Source organism: Chiloscyllium punctatum, chromosome 28 (assembly GCF_047496795.1).
Source record: "Chiloscyllium punctatum isolate Juve2018m chromosome 28, sChiPun1.3, whole genome shotgun sequence".
In the NCBI taxonomy this organism is placed as follows: Eukaryota; Metazoa; Chordata; class Chondrichthyes; order Orectolobiformes; family Hemiscylliidae; genus Chiloscyllium; species Chiloscyllium punctatum.
Genome location: NC_092766.1, coordinates 48075294 through 48095164, shown reverse-complemented (window position 1 = coordinate 48095164; position 19871 = coordinate 48075294).

The window sequence follows — 19871 nt, the reverse complement described above, 5'->3', positions numbered from 1 at the left end:
TGCAGGAGAGAAGTATAAAGTGGATGGAAAAACTCCTGGCCGCATCAACATCCGAAGGGATCTAGGTTTACCGCTCCACAGTTCCCGGAAAGTAGCAACACGGGTGGAGAGGGTGATCAAGAAGACTGATGGCAAACTTGCAGACAGGCATCGGAGCATACAGTATGAAAAATAACAGGTCATATTGCAGCTGTAGAGAAACTTAGTTCAGGCACATTTAGAATATTGTGTACAGTACTGGTTGCCACACCAGCAGAACGATGTGGAAGTGTTCGAGAGGGTATGGAAACGTTTTACCAGAATGTTGTCTGGTTTGGAGTGTATTAGCGAGAAGGGGAAATTGACAAACATGGTTTGTGTGCACCTGGTCATCATTGGCTATGGGGCTATCTGATAGATATTTACAAAATTATCAGAGGCAAAGATAGAAGGACAGTTAGAGGCTTTTTTCCAGAGTAGAAATATCAATTACTCAAGACCGTAGGTTTTTGGTAAAAGGGAGAAAGTTCGGGAGATATGATCGGCAAGTGTTATTTTTGCTGTTCCAGACAGAATGTGCAAGTGCCTGGAATGCACTGATAGAGGAGAAGGAGCTAATATAGCATGGTTTAAGAGGGATCTTGGCACAAATATGAGTAAGTAGGGAACAGAATGACATAGAGAGTGTCGGAGCAAAAACTTTCTTTTTAACTTTAGAACGGCATCATCTGTCAGTTCTGGCTTGCTGGGCTGAAGGGCCTATTCCTGTGCTGGACTGATCTGTAAAACAAGATTTGAGCAAAGGAGTGGCAAGATATTGACTGAATGATTACTGATGATCAACAGCCACATTCAGTGGGTCTATCCTCAACAACTTACAGCTTCATACCGTCCCTCCCACAATAGGGAAACGCAATATGGAGAATTGGACGTGAAAGTCAGAGCTGGTAACTGGTGACTCCATCTTGCCCCTCGCTCCTGCAGCCTTCTATCTTGTACACCAACGTCTCGGGGGACACTGCACAGTCAGAAGCTGCATGTAATCCATACCCACCAATGCTGGCACATGTCACATGCCAGCCTCACCATGCCATCCAAGCACATCTCCGACCCACTGACAGTATACATTTGTACTTCAATGCTGCAGCTCAGGGTGCACCCACAACTCTCATTGCAATTCTGCTGCAAGGACATTGTGCTCAGAGGCAGACACCCAGCTCATGGACTGCCCCTCTGGGATGCTCACTCCGTGTTTGTACGCACTCAATGCTGCTGCAAGGACACTGTGCTCAGGGAAACACCCAACTCATGGCCTCTCTCTCTGGGGTGCTAATTCAGTGTTTGTACACACTCACTTTGAAATGATTTGAATGCTCACAGAATGATTGCCTTGCCTTACCATGCCCTCAGCAGTATTTCCCCTCAGCCAGAGCTACGAGGCTCACCCTCCTGCTGTATTGTCTTGGTGTTTAGCACAGACACAAAACGAGGAAGCCTGATATCATTGTCCACAGTCAGTCACGGTGCCCAGCACAGTGAGTCAGGAGGAGTCTCAGATCCCAGTCCGGGAGCTTGGACACAGTTAAGTCACGGTGCCCAGCACAGTGAGTCAGGGGGAGTCTCAGATCCCAGTCCAGGGGCTCGGACACGGTCAGTCACGGTGCCCAGCACAGTGAGTCAGGGGGAGTCTCAGATCCCAGTCCGGGAGCTTGGACATGGTCAGTCACGGTGCCCAGCACAGTGATTCAGGGGGAGTCTCAGATCCCAGTCCGGGATCTTGGACACGGTCAGTCACGGTGCCCAGCACAGTGAGTCAGGAGGGAGTCTCAGATCCCAGTCAGCGAGCTTGGACACGGTCAGTCACGGTGCCCAGCACAGTGAGTCAGGGGGGAGTGTCAGATCCCAGTCCGGGAGCTCGGGCATGGTCAGTCACGGTGCACAGCACAGTGAGTCAGGGGGAGTCTCAGATCCCAGTCCGGGAGCTCGGGCATGGTCAGTCACGGTGCACAGCACAGTGAGTCAGGGGGAGTCTCAGATCCCAGTCCGGGATCTTGGACACGGTCAGTCACGGTGCCCAGCACAGTGAGTCATGGGGAGTCTCAGAACCCAGTCAGCGAGCTTGGACACGGTCAGTCACGGTGCCCAGCACAGTGAGTCAGGGGGGAGTCTCAGATCCCAGACCGGGAGCTCGGGCATGGTCAGTCACGGTGCACAGCACAGTGAGTCAGGGGGAGTCCCAGATCCCAGTCCGGGAGCTCGGGCATGGTCAGTCACGGTGCACAGCACAGTGAGTCAGGGGGAGTCTCAGATCCCAGTCCGGGAGCTCGGACACGGTCAGTCACGGTGCCCAGCACAGTGAGTCAGGGGGAGTCTCAGATCCCAGTCCGGGATCTTGGACACGGTCAGTCACGGTGCCCAGCACAGTGAGTCAGGGGGAGTCTCAGATCCCAGTCCGGGATCTTGGACACGGTCAGTCACGGTGCCCAGCACAGTGAGTCAGGGGGAGTCTCAGATCCCAGTCAGCGAGCTTGGACACGGTCAGTCACGGTGCCCAGCACAGTGAGTCAGGGGGAGTCTCAGATCCCAGTCCAGGGGCTCGGACACGGTCAGTCACGGTGCCCAGCACAGTGAGTCAGGGGGAGTCTCAGATCCCAGTCCGGGAGCTTGGACATGGTCAGTCACGGTGCCCAGCACAGTGATTCAGGGGGATTCTCAGATCCCAGTCCGGGATCTTGGACACGGTCAGTCACGGTGCCCAGCACAGTGAGTCAGGGGGGAGTCTCAGATCCCAGTCAGCGAGCTTGGACACGGTCAGTCACGGTGCCCACCACAGTGAGTCAGGGGGGAGTGTCAGATCCCAGTCCGGGAGCTCGGGCATGGTCAGTCACGGTGCACAGCACAGTGAGTCAGGGGGAGTCTCAGATCCCAGTCCGGGAGCTCGGGCATGGTCAGTCACGGTGCACAGCACAGTGAGTCAGGGGGAGTCTCAGATCCCAGTCCGGGATCTTGGACACGGTCAGTCACGGTGCCCAGCACAGTGAGTCATGGGGAGTCTCAGATCCCAGTCAGCGAGCTTGGACACGATCAGTCACGGTGCCCAGCACAGTGAGTCAGGGGGGAGTCTCAGATCCCAGACCGGGAGCTCGGGCATGGTCAGTCACGGTGCACAGCACAGTGGGTCAGGGGGAGTCTCAGATCCCAGTCCGGGAGCTTGGACACGGTCAGTCACGATGCCCAGCACAGTGAGTCAGGGGGAGTCTCAGATCCCAGTCAGCGAGCTTGGACACGGTCAGTCACGGTGCCCAGCACAGTGAGTCAGGGGGAGTCTCAGATCCCAGTCAGAGAGCTTGGACACGGTCAGTCACGATGCCCAGCACAGTGAGTCAGGGGGAGTCTCAGATCCCAGTCACGAGCTTGGACATGGTCAGTCACGGTGCCCAGCACAGAGAGTCAGGGGGAGTCTCAGATCCCAGTCCGGGATCTTGGACACGGTCAGTCACGGTGCCCAGCACAGTGAGTCAGGGGGAGTCTCAGATCCCAGTCAGCGAGCTTGGACACGGTCAGTCACGGTGCCCAGCACAGTGAGTCAGGGGGAGTCTCAGATCCCAGTCCAGGGGCTCGGACACGGTCAGTCACGGTGCCCAGCACAGTGAGTCAGGGGGAGTCTCAGATCCCAGACCGGGAGATTGGACATGGTCAGTCACGGTGCCCAGCACAGTGATTCAGGGGGATTCTCAGAACCCAGTCCGGGAGCTTGGACACGGTCAGTCACGGTGCCCAGCACAGTGAGTCAGGGGGGAGTCTCAGATCCCAGTCAGCGAGCTTGGACACGGTCAGTCACGGTGCCCAGCACAGTGAGTCAGGGGGGAGTGTCAGATCCCAGTCCGGGAGCTCGGGCATGGTCAGTCACGGTGCACAGCACAGTGAGTCAGGGGGAGTCTCAGATCCCAGTCCGGGAGCTCGGGCATGGTCAGTCACGGTGCACAGCACAGTGAGTCAGGGGGAGTCTCAGATCCCAGTCCGGGATCTTGGACACGGTCAGTCACGGTGCCCAGCACAGTGAGTCATGGGGAGTCTCAGATCTCAGTCAGCGAGCTTGGACACGATCAGTCACGGTGCCCAGCACAGTGAGTCAGGGGGGAGTCTCAGATCCCAGACCGGGAGCTCGGGCATGGTCAGTCACGGTGCACAGCACAGTGGGTCAGGGGGAGACTCAGATCCCAGTCCGGGAGCTTGGACACGGTCAGTCACGATGCCCAGCACAGTGAGTCAGGGGGAGTCTCAGATCCCAGTCAGCGAGCTTGGACACGGTCAGTCACGGTGCCCAGCACAGTGAGTCAGGGGGAGTCTCAGATCCCAGTCAGAGAGCTTTTTAACGGTCAGTCACGATGCCCAGCACAGTGAGTCAGGGGGAGTCTCAGATCCCAGTCACGAGCTTGGACATGGTCAGTCACGGTGCCCAGCACAGAGAGTCAGGGGGAGTCTCAGATCCCAGTCCGGGATCTTGGACACGGTCAGTCACGGTGCCCAGCACAGTGAGTCAGGGGGAGTCTCAGATCCCAGTCCGGGATCTTGGACACGGTCAGTCACGGTGCCCAGCACAGTGAGTCAGGGGGAGTCTCAGATCCCAGTCAGCGAGCTTGGACACGGTCAGTCACGGTGCCCAGCACAGTGAGTCAGGGGGAGTCTCAGATCCCAGTCCAGGGGCTCGGACACGGTCAGTCACGGTGCCCAGCACAGTGAGTCAGGGGGAGTCTCAGATCCCAGTCCGGGAGCTTGGACATGGTCAGTCACGGTGCCCAGCACAGTGATTCAGGGGGATTCTCAGATCCCAGTCCGGGATCTTGGACACGGTCAGTCACGGTGCCCAGCACAGTGAGTCAGGGGGGAGTCTCAGATCCCAGTCAGCGAGCTTGGACACGGTCAGTCACGGTGCCCAGCACAGTGAGTCAGGGGGGAGTGTCAGATCCCAGTCCGGGAGCTCGGGCATGGTCAGTCACGGTGCACAGCACAGTGAGTCAGGGGGAGTCTCAGATCCCAGTCCGGGAGCTCGGGCATGGTCAGTCACGGTGCACAGCACAGTGAGTCAGGGGGAGTCTCAGATCCCAGTCCCGGATCTTGGACACGGTCAGTCACGGTGCCCAGCACAGTGAGTCATGGGGAGTCTCAGATCCCAGTCAGCGAGCTTGGACACGATCAGTCACGGTGCCCAGCACAGTGAGTCAGGGGGGAGTCTCAGATCCCAGACCGGGAGCTCGGGCATGGTCAGTCACGGTGCACAGCACAGTGGGTCAGGGGGAGTCTCAGATCCCAGTCCGGGAGCTTGGACACGGTCAGTCACGATGCCCAGCACAGTGAGTCAGGGGGAGTCTCAGATCCCAGTCAGCGAGCTTGGACACGGTCAGTCACGGTGCCCAGCACAGTGAGTCAGGGGGAGTCTCAGATCCCAGTCAGAGAGCTTGGACACGGTCAGTCACGATGCCCAGCACAGTGAGTCAGGGGGAGTCTCAGATCCCAGTCACGAGCTTGGACATGGTCAGTCACGGTGCCCAGCACAGAGAGTCAGGGGGAGTCTCAGATCCCAGGCCGGGATCTTGGACACGGTCAGTCACGGTGCCCAGCACAGTGAGTCAGGGGGAGTCTCAGATCCCAGTCAGCGAGCTTGGACACGGTCAGTCACGGTGCCCAGCACAGTGAGTCAGGGGGGAGTCTCAGATCCCAGTCCGGGAGCTCGGGCATGGTCAGTCACGGTGCACAGCACAGTGAGTCAGGGGGAGTCTCAGATTCCAGTCCGGGAGCTTGGACACGGTCAGTCACGGTGCCCAGCACAGTGAGTCAGGGGGAGTCTCAGATCCTAGTCAGCGAGCTTGGACACGGTCAGTCACGGTGCCCAGCACAGTGAGTCAAGGGGAGTCTCAGATCCCAGTTTGGGAGCTTGGTCACGCTCAGTCAGCCTCTCATAGTTGTTAGGGTCAGAATCCTTCCCTGTGATAGAGTGAGGAGCTGAATGTTGGGGAGCCCCTATCCCTCTTGGCTCTTTCTTCTCTTGTGTGGGTTGGTTCCTTCTGAAATGTGAGAATTACCAAACAGTACTAAGGGAGGTGGAATTATTTGTTACAACTGGGGGAAAGGTCGCGAGGTGCCCCGAGTGAGTGAGTCGGCTCTTTCTCTTGGGCGCCTCAACTATTTCTAATCAAAACCAATACTTCCACCTTCATCCTTTCCCTTCCCTTCTATAATTTCAGAATCCCTGATACTCAGCAATATTTAAACACACAGTCCTGCCATTCCTTGAGCCAGCTCTCGGTGATCAGTCGATCAGATTTCCACACACCAATCTGCATCTAGAACTCTCCAAACTCCGAGTATTCATGTCTATGCAGAGTCCCTCAGATTAAGGCTTTCTTTCTTACTCCATCTTCCACTGATAAACTTGTTGTTGTAAATTAGTACCAACTGTATCTCCCATTGTTTTGAGAATGCTGGTAGTCTCCTCTACTATTCCTTTTTGGATCCTATACACCCACCAAGTTATTTTCAATCCCTCCCAAACACCACACAAGTAACTCAGTCCCAGCTCTGTCACGTTAGCCCATCCAGCTTGTAGAGTTGCTGCCTTCCCCAGAACCAGTCCCAATGTCCCAGGAAACCGAAGCCCTTCCTGCTGCACCATCGTTCGAATCACACTCTCATCTACTTAAAACTCCGAGTTCTGTTGTCACTTGGACATGGCACTGGCAGTAACCAAGGGATTGCTACATTTGAGGTCCCACTTGCTAACCATCCACTGAGCTCCCTAAATTCTGATTCCCAGACTGCTTCACCCTTCCTACCCGGGTCATTCCTACCAAGATGGACATGACCTTTGGCTGCTCACTGTCCCCCAGACGAATGCCCTGCAGACACCGTTATATTATTAACCCCATTATCCTGAAATTACAGAAACACTGACACCTTCTTCAATTTCCTGACTCCCCTGTGCCTATTGCTCCTCCTTCGTTTTCCCTCCCCTCCTGTACAGTCAGGCTGCTTGTGGTGCCACAGATATGGCTCCGACTGCCCTCCCCTGAACAGCCCACAGCTTCATCAGCTTCCAAACCAGGAACCTGAATTGGGAGGGAGATATCAGGATATCCTTCCATTCCCTGAATATTTCTCTTCGATTGTCTAGTCCCCTATTCCCTTTCTTCTTCTTGGCTGTCATGTCTGCAGGGTGATCTGCTCTCTGTGTGAGCTATTCACCTAACTCTCAGCATCACAGATGTCCCATAGAGTCTCTAGTTACTATCTGAGCTCCAAGACCCAGTGTCCATCTAGGACACGAGCAGGGGCTATGACTTCCCAACGTAACAGAACATATTTTCCATCGAACAAACATTTCTTGTCATGTCTTAAAATGCAACATGTCTAGAGTAACTTAACCAATTACTTAGAATTAAATTAACATCAGGGAAGAAAAAACAATATGGTTAACTCCCTTATTCAACTGTGGCTGACTGAGGGTAATATATATATTGGCTCAGAATTTCACTTCTCCCTCTTATTTCTGAGTTCAATCCTTATTTCAGAAGTTGAAAAAATAAATTTGCTAACTTCTATCAATTTACTGACAGTCGCTAATAATCTGCCAATGAATTTACAGCCTTTTCTGTGAAGGCTCTTGTACTTCTTCAAAACTCAGTGCAGGCAGGTCCCAGCAGCAGAAGGTTATCTCTGTGACTCCGGCGTACATGTAATCCTCAAGCTCCCACTCCACTCTGCTCCCTCACACAGTCACCGTCTCTTTGCCTCCCAGGTACGTGTAATCCTCCAGCTCCCACTCCACCCTGCTCCCTCACATGGTCACTTGTCTCTGTGACTCCCAGGCACGATTAGGCCTCGATCCTTAGTGCTGATTTATATCCTCCCACTTTGCTGCCTCTTTAACTACCAGTTATGTTAGCCTCATGCTCCTGCTCCAAGTGGGTCCATCACACGGTCACTCCCTCTGTGCCTCAGTGCTGATTTCGAGACTCCTGATCTGCTGCTTCTCCAACTCCAAGTCCTCGTCACCCTCGATCTTTGCGACTGATTGATATTCTCTCGATCTGTGCTGCTCTCTCTCAGGTTCCCTCCCTTTGTGACTCCCAGGTAATGATAGGCCTCAAACCTCATATAAGATTTACAACATCCCATTCCGCACTGCTGTCTTACTGAACCGTTGTTGTGCCTGGACGACAGTGGGAATGAGGAGGATTAGACAGAGCAGAGGGTGTTACAGTGACTGAGCGAGCTGTATGGGATGGAAGAGGTTATTTGGGGAGTTAGGCAGACCTGCAGTGTCGAAAGCAGGTTAGTGGAAGATACACTAAGAGTTGCAGACACTGAAGAAGGCGAAGGATATAGAGAGATAGTGGCTTGTTCATGACGGACCTTTGTAGAGTTAAAAGAGTTTTTTCTGTGCTGCTTACAGAGATGTGGAGACTTCAAAAAATACAACTTGAGAGCCAGCAAGTGCTGTATGATAGTCGAGACTGTTGGATGTTGCAGTAACTGGGGGGAACATAAACTTTTGGAGCACTGGTGGTGTTCAAGGAACCTCAGGACATGAGGTGGTGCAGAGAGTGGGAGCATTCCAAATATTGGGATTATACGGGCTGGAAGTCCTTAGATGGATAAGGAGGATGAAAAGTTGTAATTACAGAGATTTAGGAAGGGAACCTGTGCTATCATTGATTACAGTTATATGGAGAGTTACAGAAGCTAAAGGGGTTAGACATTTTAAAAGGGAGGGATTTTATGTGATCAGAAGTTTAAACAAGAATGAGTGAATTTCAGTGATCTCTAGCACAGATGGGAATGGAGAAGGTGAGAAATTGTGAGGAACTGTCAGATTTATATGGCGGGGAGTATGTAGGATATGAAAGGGAGAGCTGCATTGTCTATATGCAGTTGTAGCCATGAGGACAAGCACCTACTGGATGGGACACAGATAACAACAGTTCCAACGGCTGGTGCAGTGGCTCAAGAAGGCAGCTCACTACCACTTTCTCAGGGACAACTCCATATCACCAATAAATGCTGGCTCAGCCAACAAAGCTCATGTTCATGAATGAATGAAGGAATAAAAGATCTATAAGTAGCATTATGGTCACTCAGGCAGGCCCTTTCAACAGTACTTCCCAAACCCGGAACCACTATTCCCTGGAAGGACAGGAGCTCCAGGTGCAGAGGAACACCAACATTTCCAGGGTGCCCTCCAAGACATGCTTCATCCTCCCAGCACTGTGTCTGTCCCTACGCCCAAAGGACTGCAATGGGTCAGGAAGACAGCTCCCCACCACCTTCTCCAGGGAATTACAGATGGGAAGGTAATGGTGAAACTCTGCTGTTTACAGCCAGACAGAATAATAAATCCAGCAGTGGGTGTGACATGAAATTTCCGTTTCAGAACAACATGCAGAACATGGATAGAGGATTTGTCTGATAGGCACAAGGCAGAGAGTGTGAAGAAAGGGCAATTTTTCACGATTGGAACTGGTGATGGGGGGAGTACCGCAGGAGTCAGTTTTGGGATGACACTGTGCTCATTATACATTAAGACCCTGGACAAAGAATGTGAAGGGGTATGAGAAATGGGCTTCCAAGAAAGATCCCAGCGATGAATTTTGTGTCATATGAGGAGCAGGTGAAGTCTCAGAGTCTGCACTTGATGAAGTTTAGGCGGCGGCGGCGTAGAACCTTGTTCAAACATACAGAATACTGAGGGGCCTGGATGGAGTGGACGGGGGCAAGATGTTTCCAACAGCAAGAGAGACTAGGGGCCAAGGGCACAGCTTCAGAGTGAAGGGATGACCCTTCTGAATAGAGATGTGGAGGAATTTATTCAGCCAGAAGGTGATGCATCAGTGGAACTCACTGCATCATGGGACTGTGGATGCTAAGTGATTCAGTGTATCTAACTTAGAGATAGCTAGGTTCTTGATGAATAAAGAGATCAAGTGTTACCCGGAGTAAGTGAGAGATTGGGGTTGAGAAACAATTCAGCCACAATTAAATAGTGGAATATACCCGACGGACCGAATGGCCTAAATTTGCTGCTACACATGATGGTCTGATGGACTGCCCTTTTTCCATAGGTTTCCAAGCGTGCAGTTATCATTTCTGGCATATTGTTTACCGTACATTCCAGCACTGTCCTGAGTATTGCTGTCACCTCTTGGTTTCAGATCAACTGCAGAAAGCTACATCACAGAGTAACTTGAGAATCATTGTGTATAAATCTCAGAAAGGTGGCATACAGGGCCAGCAGGACATCGAGAAGGCAAATGGAATGCTGGCATTGATTTCAAAGGGAATGGAGAATAAAAATACGGAAGGCTTGTAATAAATATAGAGGACTCCTGTCAGTCCGCACTCTGTTCACCTCTACCAAGTCACCCCACCCCTTTCTTCACTCCAATGAGAAAAGAATTAGCTCCCTCAACCTTTCTTCATAAGAAATGCCCTCCATTCCAGGCAGCATCCTGGTAAATCTCCTGTGTACGCTCTCTAAAACTTGCACATCCTTCCCGTAAAAATGGGACCAGAATTGAACACAATATTCCAAGTGTGGTCTCACCAGGTCGCTATAAAGAAGCAGTAAAACCGCACGGCGCTTAAAATCAATCCCCTTGCTAAGGAAAGCCAGCACAACATATGCCTTTTTAACAACCCTACCAACGTGCGTAGCAACTTTGAGGGATCTATGGACACGGACCCATGATCTCTCTGTTCCTCCACACAGCCAAGTATTTTGCCTTTCACCCTGTTTTCTGTATTAAAGTTCAACCTTCCAGAATGAATCATCTCACACTTTTCCAGAGTGGACTCCATCTGCCACTTCCAGCCCAGCTCTGCGTCCTGTCAATGTCCCATTGCAACTGACAACAGCCCTCCACATTCCTCACCACTCCACCAACCTTCATGTTATTGGCAAACTTACTAACCCACTCTCCAACATACGTGTCCAAGCCATTTATAAAAATCACAGAGAGCAGAGTCCTGGAGCTGATTGATACAGAACCCCACTGGTGACTGAGATCCAGGCTCAATACTGTCAATCTGCTGCCATCCTCTGTCTTCTCTCGGCCATCCAATCCTGTATCCAGACAGACAGATTTCCCTATATCCCAATCATCCTTCTTTTCTGAATGAGCCATTAAGTATTCTGTCATATCCTCAAATAATTCAATAAGGTTTGTGAGGCATGACCTGACCCCTCAAAAACCCATGCTGACCATGTCTAATTCAACTGCGGTTTTCCAAGTAGTCATAAATCCTGTCTTTGGTGTCCTTATCAATAATCTGCACACCACAGACATTAGACCAAATCTGTAATTCCCAGGATTCTGCCTCCATAATATGGTACAGACTCTACAAATCTTCTCTCCTCTGCCATGTTCCCCAGAAGGGCACTGGAGGGTGGTGGGGGTTACAGAGGTACGGAGGTATATCAGGACACGAGGACATTAGGAGGGTTGAAATGCCAAAAGGAGGCTTCAGTAATTGTGAGGTTTAATGGTGATGAAGGCATTTGAGGAGGGAGGTAGGATTGTAGGGAAATGAGAGGTTTCATAGTTTAGGTGTTTTGCTAGGGCTTCAAGAGGTTACTGAGTTGGGGAGTTTTAAGCACTGGTGGATATTACATAAACATGTGATTTTGGTTGCAGTGGCAGGAAGAGGATGCAGGAAGCTGGAGAGTATGGGGTCTGAAAGAGGTTATACAAATGAGAAGAGTTGTCAGGAGTGGAGGTGTTTATAGAGACAGCAATGGTCTGATCTGGAGCAGAGGACCCAGATTGGGAGGGACGTGGGGACTGGAGGTGGTTTCACAGGGAGGGAGGACCATAGACCCACAGGAGGTTACAGAAATGTGGAGAGCTGTAGGGCTGACGGGTTCATGGAGATGGGAATGTTGGGAGGGATAGAGAAGTTTACAGGGAAAAGGATGTTTGTAGGACAGGGCTGGATTACACAGACAGGGATTTTTTAGGGAGCTGAGCAGATTACAGAGATAAAGAGGTTTGTATCATCTGGCGGAACAAACAGAGATATGGAGGGTCATCGTGACTGAAGATGTTTATAGATATAGGAAGGTTTAGGTTCTGGGGGTTATTTAGACATGGAGGCTGTGGAATCTGGATTCGATTTTGAGAGATTGAGGTAGCAAGTTTGGTTGGAGACAGTTTCACACATAAGGGAGCATAGAACAATCAGGAGGAAGTTCCTGCGGTAGGGAGGGTTCGGGTGGAGAGTGATGCTTACACAGATGGGGGTAAGAGCTGGAGAAATTTATGGAGATGGGTAGGTGGATGAAGATACAGGAGGAGCTTAAATTGACAGTGTGGGTGATAGTGACGGGAGGATGGTACATAGTTAATGAGTCTTGTAGGAACAGGACGGGGAGAGGCACAGGCATTGCAGTGGGATGTACAGATCAGGAGTGTTGCAGGGACCTGAGAGGATAACACAGAGAGGGATGGTGGTAGCGTCTCCACAGACTGATGGTGTTTTAGGGACTGGAAGAGGTTATGTAGACAGGGAGGGCTGTAAGAGCTGCAGGAGCTTATGGAGAGTTGAAGAGTTGGAGCAGTTCACAGAGGAGGGTTTCTCTGACAGGAGTAGGTCACAGATAGTGAAGGTTGTGTGGCCTGAGAATGTTAAAGAGAGGGATAGTTTTCCGGTCCGGAGTATATTACACTGACAGGAACAGTTGAAGAGACTGCAGCAAAAGTGCACGGAGAAGGTTACACAGATAAGGAGGTGAGTAGGGACTGAAGGTGAATACACAAACATGGAAGGTTGTTTTATTAGACGGAGCTGAGAGGGATAGGGAACGGTGTAGGGATTTACACAGATAGGGAAGGTTGTGTTTTTGGAGATGGTTACAATGATATAGACAGTGTTAGGGTGTGTTTAATGGGCTACAGAAGAGCTCAGAGAGAATGAATTCTGGTGAGTGGAGCAGATTACAGACACAGAGATGGCTGTCGGTTTGAACAGAGCTTCTACAGATCCGCAGTGCTGTAAGGCTAGAGGGAGGTGACAATAATAAGGGTTACCTACACTTCAGGACTTTTTTGATATAGAGAAAGTCTCAGAACGGGATTGTCAAAAGGAAGTATAGACAGTCCAGATGAGTTTACAGAGATATAAATGTTTTTGGGGGTTTCAGGATGGAACAGTGATTGGGAGTGATGTAACAAATGTCAACAGTTATAGGGAGGGTTCTAAAAGCAGGAAGAGGTGACAGTCATATTGATCGTGCTAAGGACTGGAGAAGCTTACATCGCCAAGGAGTGTTTTAGAGTCTGTTGGAGATTACACATATAAGGAGAGTATTGGAGATAAGGCAAGGTTCAAGAAACAGGGATAGTTGACAGGACTGGACACTAACCTGAATAGAATCTCCACAGTGTGGAAAATGGCCATTCGGCCCAACAAGTCCACACCAACCCCTCGAAAGAGCATCCTAACCAGACCCATCCATCTCCCTGTCCAATAAACCCTGCATTCCTCATGGTGACCTCACCTAAACCACACTTGCCTGAATACTACAGTCAATTTATGACGGCCCATCCACGTATCGTGCAAATGTTGGGCTATGGCAGGAAACCAGAGCACCCGGAAGAAACCCACACAGTCGGAGGGAGAATATGCAAAGTCCATACAGACAGTCGGCCAAGGCTGGAATTGAAGCCAAGTTCCAGGCACAGTGAGGCTGATTATACAGAACACTGCAGAGATTGGACGAGGTCACAAAGTTCACAAGGGTTTATTGGAACAGGAGGATAATATAGTCAGGAACAGGAGAAGTTTACATAGATGGTGTCCATGAGAGGGACTGGAGGAGGTTAACGCAATAGGGAGGGTTGTGCATTCTCTCAAAAATTAGAGGTAGGGACGGTTGGGGAGACTGGATGAAGTTAGTCATACTCAGAGTTGTACACACTCTGAGTAAGGGCAGATGGAGTTTACTTCTGATCACTGTGAGGTAATGCACTGTGGGAAGTCTCATAAACGAAGGATATACATCATGAAGCGTAGGTCCTCCTGGAGAACTGAGTAACATCGGGACCTTGGTGGGCAAGTCGCTGGATGTCTGAAAGGTCTCAGCACAGGTTGACAGGGTGGGGAAGGTACCTGAACTGGGAGCAGGAGGGGGACCCACATCCTGATGGGGCGAATTGTTAGAGCTGCTTGAGAGGATATAATCTAATCTGGCAGGGTGTTGGACGTTAAACAGTCATAAGGCCAGAAAGAAGATTGAGGTTGGTGCACAAGTTAAAGACAGCAAGTTCAGCAGACAAGGCAGGCAAGAACATAGCAGGAAATGGGGGAGGGGGAACTGATTATTAAACTTCATTTATTTCAATGCAAGGGGCCTGACAGCTAAGGAAGATGAACTCAGGGCATGGATTGGAACATGGGACTGGGAGATTATAGTTATTACAGAAACACAGCTGAGGGAGGGGCAGGACTGGCAACTCATTGTTTCAAGGTGGAGATGCTACAGGAAGGGGAGGCAAGAGAGGACGCATGGTGGTGGGTTTTCATTGCATGAATCATTACAACAGTACCTAGAGACGATATTCCTGTGGGATCACTCAGTGACACTATGTTAGTAGAACTGAGAAATAAGAATGGGTCATCACTCTGACACGATTGTCCTACTGACCCCGAATAATCAGTGGCAGACTGAGGAACAAACATATCAGGAGATCTCAAATATCAATCATAATAATAGGGCTGTTATGGTTGGGTTTTTTAAACTTTCCAAAGCGAGATGGGACTGTCTGTGTTCAGTGTGTAAGGGAGGAATTTGGTAATTGTGTTTCAGAAAACTCCCAATCAATATGTAAATGGCCTGAAAAGAGAAAGGGGCAAAACCTGACCTCCCCTTGGGAGACAAGGTAGGAAAAGGGACTAAGGTGTGAGTGGGAAAGCATTTTGCCAAAGTGACTCAAGTCTATGAGTTTGAAAACAGCGATGGAAAAGGACAGGGCTGGTCCACAGGTTCAAGTTTTAAAATGAGGCCAGACTAATCTTGATAATATTAGCCAGGAACTTTCAAAAGGTGATTGGGGAGTCTATTTGCAGGGAAAGGGACGTCTGGCAGGTGAGAATATTTTAAAAGTGAGCTAAATTGAGCGATCACCACCAGCATGTTCCTGTTTCTGTGCAGGTCAATGCTGACAGCATTCGGAAACACTGGCTGTGTCTTGAGGGTCTGGTCAAGGAAAAGGGGGCACATGTCAGGTATAGCCAGCTGGATCAAGGGAATCCCTGAGGATCACAGGGACTTTAGGAATACACTTTGGATTGAAATCAGAATTGCAGAAAGTGTACATGCATTAGCCTTGGCAGAGAATTATAAGGAGAGTCCAAAAGTGAATGTATAAATATATTGAGTAAAAGAGTAACTCGAGACAAAATGCTGTCCCTTAAAGATCAATGAGACCACTGGTGTGTGGAACCGCAGGATATGGCTAAGACCTTAAACACATTTTTTACTCCAGACCATACTGTGGACAAAGACTGGGGAACTCAGGGAACAAGAATAATACGTTTGACCACATTTGGAGGTCTCTGCAATTCCAGTATCCCCGCTATAGGAATGATGCTGTGAAATTTGGAAGTGTTCAGAAAAGATTTACAAGATGTTGCCAGGGTTGGTGCTTAATAAGCTGGAGTTATTTTCTCTGGAGCATCGGAGACTGAGGGGCGACCTGACAGAGGTTTATATAAACATGAGGGGTATGGATTGGGTAAACAGTCAAGGTCTTTTCCCTGGGGTTGGAGAGTCCAAAACTAGAGGGCATAAGTTTAAGGTTAAAGGGGAAAGGTTTAAACGGCACTGAATGGACAGGTTTTTTTTGCACACGGAGCTGAGAGAGAAAGTAGCAAATACTGATACTATGACAACATTTAAGAGATATTTGGATGGGTATTTGAATAATAAGGGTTTAGAAGTACATGGGCCAAATGCTGGTAAATGGGATGGATTTATTTAGATCTTCTGGTCAGCATCGACGAGTTGGAACGAAGGGTCTGTTTCGATGCTGTACATCTCTATGACTTGAAAAGAGTGCATGTTATAGAAGGTTTTAAAACACAAAGCTATGGAAAAATCCAGGACCTGATTAAGTGTATCACAGAACATTGTGGAGCCCCGAGCAAAGATATTTGTACCATTGATAGCCATGTGTGATGTGCTGGAAAGGCTGGAGGGTGGCATAGTGGACAGTGAAGACGTTGTAATCGAGGATAAAGCGGATGGCCTCAGGACAACTCCATACAACCCTGTTACGGTGGACGCTGCAAGACGTGTCAGATTGTGGATATAGATACCACTATTACGTGTGGGAAAACCTGCCACCTTGTACATGGCAGGTAATCATGTGACTCAGCCAACGTTGTCTATCTTATACATTGCAGGCAAGGATGCCCTGAGGCATGGTACATTGGGAAAACTGAACAAAGGCTACGACAACGGATGAATGAGCACCGCACAACAATCAACAGACAGGAGGGCTCCCTCCCAGTTCGGGAACACTTCAGTAGTCCAGGACATTCAGCCTCGGACTTTCGGGTGACCATCCTCCAAGGTGGACTTCGGGACAGGCAGCAGAGAAAAAAGTGGCTGAGCAGAGGCTGATAGCGAAGTTCAGTACATATAGGGAGGGCCTCAACTGGGACCGTGGGTTCATGTCACATTGCAGGTGATCACCATTGCACGACACACACACAGATATTCACACACACACACACACACACACACACACACACACACACACACACACACACACTCACATACACACGGAAACAGGTACACACAGACGCATGCACCCCCTCACAGACTTAAGACACTCTGCACTCACTACACGCACACACTTTCTCACACTCACAACCCCCACCCCAGTCAGACACACACAGACAGACAAAGACCCACAGGCACACATATTTTGTGGGGTGAATTTGTACTTGCAGAGTTACATTGTACTTTGCTCAAAAACTGCATGAATTCATATCGAACGAATGAGCTCCAAAATTGCATGAATTTATGTAAAATTCTTATCTCACTTTTTAGATTAGAATCCATCTAAATACCAGGGCATAGACAGAGAACACAGGGGGCTAACACCTTCAGCATATTGTCTCGCTATCACCATTGTTAATAGCTAACCTGAGAATGCAACTTTAAAAAAATGTTTTGTGATTTACACATGAAAGAAATGAAACTATCACTGTATTCTAACCGATGAAAGGCTTAACAGACAATCAATTTTTCAATGTATAATGTCAGTTACATCACACTGTAAATTTTTGCTATAAATTCTGTGATACAAAATGTATCATATTAGATTATGAGGCTTAGAAGATCACCAAAATGTACTTAAAATCCTGAAGTGAGAGAGTATTTTAGGAGTAAGTGTTAAAAGGATTGCAAAGGGGCTGCTAGCAGGCGTTGGGCAGTGGGAAGGCGAATCAGTGTCAGGGTTCAATGTCACAAAAGGAACAGGGAGAGGTGAAGCTGCCGGAGGTGGTAAGAGTGTTATAGAGAGTGGTCAGGGCCTGAACGATGTTACAAAGCCAGTATGATTTGCTGCAGCTGGAGGGGTTTGCAGAGGTAGGAGGGACATATGTATTTTTATTTATTCATTCATGGGATGTGGGTGTCACTGCTAATTACACAGAGGACAGCTCAGAGTTAGCTATATTGCTGTAGGTCTGGAGTCACATGTTAGCCAGACCAAGTTAGAATGTCAGATGTTCTACACAAAAGGAGGTCAGTGAACCAGATGAGTTCTTCCTACTGATCAACAATGCTTTTATGGTGGCCTGACCAATATCTTGTACAGATACAACATGACGTCCCAACTCCTACTCTGAATGCTCTGCCCAATGAAGGAAACCATCCCAAACACCTGCTTCACCAGCCTGTCTCCCTGTGACACCACTTTCAAAGAACTGTGTACCTGCATCCCTGGGTCACAGACTTACAACATTTCCAGGGCCTGAACATTAACTGTACAGGTCCCACCCTGGTTTGTTTCACCAAAATGGAACACTTCACATTTATCTAATTAAACTCCATCTGCTATTCTTCAGCCCACTATCCCAGCAGTACTGTTCATCCTGTTGTATCACAGATAACCTTCATCACTGTCCACTTTACCAACAATTTCAGTGTCACCCAAAAAACTTACTTAACTTACTTAACAATATTCCCATCCAAACCATTTATCCAAATGACAAACAACAGGGGACCCACTCCACCGCTGGTCACATGCCTCCAGTCAGAAAAACAACATGTCTCCCATCACCCTCAGTCTCCTACCATCAAGCCCAATTTTCTGTCCAGTTGACTAGCTCCTCCTGAACGCCATAACCTTTTACACTGATCTGAGCTTACTACCCAGTTTACCATACGACATGTAGAACACAGAACAGTGCAGAACAAGACCCTTCGGCCATGATGATATGCCAATCTTTTATCCGACAGTAAGATCAAAAAAAATGGCAGACAGAGTTTAATTCAGATAAATGCGAGGTGCTGCATTTTGGGAAAGCAAATCTTAGCAGGACTTATACACTTAATGGTAAGGTCCTAGAGAGTGTTGCTGAACCAAGAGACCTTGAGGTTCAGGTTCATAGCACCTTGAAAGTGGAGTCGCAGGTAGATAGGATAGCGAAGAAGGCGTTTGGTATGCTTTCCTTTATCGGTCAGAGTATTGAGTACATGAGTTGGGAGGTCATGTTGCGACAGTACAACGCGATGGTTAAGCCGCTGTTGTAATATTGCGTGCAGTTTTGGTTTCCTTACGATCAGAAAGATGTTGGGAAACTTGAAAGGCTTCAGAAAAGATTTACAAGGATGTTGCCAGGGCTGGAGGATTTGAGCTATAGGGAGAGGCTGAACAGGCTGGGGCTTTATTCCTTGGAGCGTCAGAGGCTGAGGGGTGAGCTTATACAGGTTTACAAAATTATGAGGGGCATGGATAGGGTAAATAGACAAAGTCATTTCCCTTGAGTTGGGGTGTCCAGAACTAGAGGGCATAGGTGATGGATGAAAGGGGAAAGGTATAAAAGAGACCTAAGGGACAACTTTTTCATGCAGAGGGTGGTATGTGTATAGCATCATCTGCCAGAGGACGTGGTGGAGACTGGTACAATTGCAACATTTGTGAGGTATTTGGATGGGTATATGAAGAGTAGGTGTTTGGAGGGATATGGACCGGGTGCTGGCAGGTGGGACTAGATTGGGTTGGGATATCTGCTCAGCATGGACAGGTTGGACTGAAGTGTCTGTTTTTATGTTGACTCTCTATGACTCTAACTTCCATACCCTTCATTTTATTATCATCCATGTGCCTATCCAGAAGTATATTAAATGTCCCGAATACATATAATTTTACCGCCACCGCTGGCAGTGCATTCCACTCAGCCACCACTCTGTATGTAACGAACCTACCTCTGAAATCTCCCCTCAACCATCCACTAATCATTCGAAAATTATACCCTCTTGTAATAACTATTTATATGAGCGTAAAATTAATCTCCATTCACTCGATCTCTGACTCTCATCACCTTGTTCACCTCTGCTTACTCACACCTCACCCTTCTTCACTCCAATGAGAAAAGCCTTAGCTCCTTCAACCTTTCTTCATAAGACATGCTCTCCAGTACAGGCAGCATCCTGGTAAATCTCCTCTTTACCCTCTCTAAAGCTTCCACATCCTTCTTGCAATGAAGGGACCAAAACTGAACACAATATTCCAAGTGGGGTCGAACTAGGGCTCTATAGAGCTGCAGCATAACCTCACAGCTTTAAAACTCAATCCCCAAACTAATGAAATCCCACACAATAT